The sequence below is a fragment of the Orycteropus afer genome, unplaced genomic scaffold (genome assembly GCF_000298275.1).
Source record: "Orycteropus afer afer isolate SDZICR_OR568_19922 unplaced genomic scaffold, OryAfe1.0 scaffold00423, whole genome shotgun sequence".
Classification (NCBI taxonomy): domain Eukaryota; kingdom Metazoa; phylum Chordata; class Mammalia; order Tubulidentata; family Orycteropodidae; genus Orycteropus; species Orycteropus afer.
This window is the reverse complement of record NW_006922010.1, coordinates 339,936-341,598: the sequence shown is the minus strand read 5'-3', so window position 1 is coordinate 341,598 and position 1,663 is coordinate 339,936.

Here is a 1,663-nt window from a genome sequence, read left to right as displayed (position 1 = left end):
CCTTGGAATATCATTGCAAGCAGGCCACACCCCTAGGGAAACTCCCCTTGGGCAGACTGGCCACTCAGAACTCAGTCATCTGATCCCATCATGGGAACAACCACCCAGAACTGGGGTCCAGCCAAGTTGACACACAGCTCCAACTATCACAATCACAAAAGATGTTTGAAGATCTGTCCTGAAGTGTAATGCTGTCAGTGATAGGATTATATCCATATGCTTACAAGGAAGACCCATAAATACCACTGTTATTCAAATTTATGCCCCAACCACCAAAGCCAAAGTTGAGGAAATTGAAGATTTTTATCAAATTCTTCAGTCTGAAATTGACCGAACATGCAATCAAGGTGTGTTGATCATCACTGGTGATTGGAGGAAACAAAGAAGTATCACTGGTAGCTGGAATATTTGGCCTTGGTGACAGAAATAATGCTGGAGATCTCATGATAGAATTTTGCAAGACCAACAACTTATTCATTGCAAATACCTTTTTTCAACAACACAAACAACAGCTATACATGTGGACATCAACAGATGGAGTACAGAGGAATCAGATTGACTACATCTGGCAAGAGGTGATGGAAAATCTCAATATCTTTAGCCAAAACCAGGCCAGGAGCTGACTGTGGAACAGACCATCAACTGCTCATATGCAAGTTCAACTTGAAGTTGAAGACAATTAAAACAAGTCCGTGAGAGCCAAAATATGATCTTGAATATGTCCCTCCTGATCTTAGAGGCCATCTAAAGAATTGCTTTGATGCATTGAACCCCAATGACTTAAAACCAGAAGAATTTTGTGGGATGACACCAAGAACATCATCCATGAAGAAAGCAAGCAGTCATTAAAAATACAAGAAAGAAAGAAAAGACAAAATGGATCTCAGAAGAGCCTCTGAAACTTGCCCTTGAGCATAGAGTAGCTAAACCAAATGGAAGAAATGACAAGATAAAAGAACTGAACAGAAGATTTCAAAGAGCAGCTAAAGCAGACAAAGTCAATTACTATAATAAAATGTGCAAAGACATGGAGTTAGGAAACCAAAGGAAAGAACACACTCAGAATTTCTCAAGCTGAAAGAACTGAGGAAAAAAATTAAGCCTTGAGTTGCAATAATGAAAGATTCTATGGGCAAAATATTGAATGATACAGGAAACATCAAAAGAAGATGGAAGGAATACACAGAGTCACTGTGCCAAAAAAAATCTGGTCAATCTTCATCCATTTCAGGAGGTGGCATATGTTCAAGAACAAATGGTATTGAGGGAAGAGGTCGAAACTGTATTGAGGGAATTGGCGAAGAACAAGACTCCAGGAATTGATGGAATGCCCACTGAGATGTTTCAACATACATATGCCCCACTGGAGGCACTCACTCGGTTATGCCAAGAGATTTGGAAGACAGCTACCTGGCCAACTAACTGGAAGAGATCCATATTTGTACCCATTCCTATGAAATGTGATATTGCATTCAAGTAAAATCTTACTGAGGATAATTCCAAAAAGGTTGCAGGCTGGATTCAGAAGAGGATATGGAATGAGGGATATCATTGCTGATGTCAGGTGGATCTTGGCTCAAAGTAAAGAATACCAGAAATATGTTTACTTGTGTTTTATTGACTATGCAAAAGCATTTGATTGTGTGGATCATAACAAATTGTG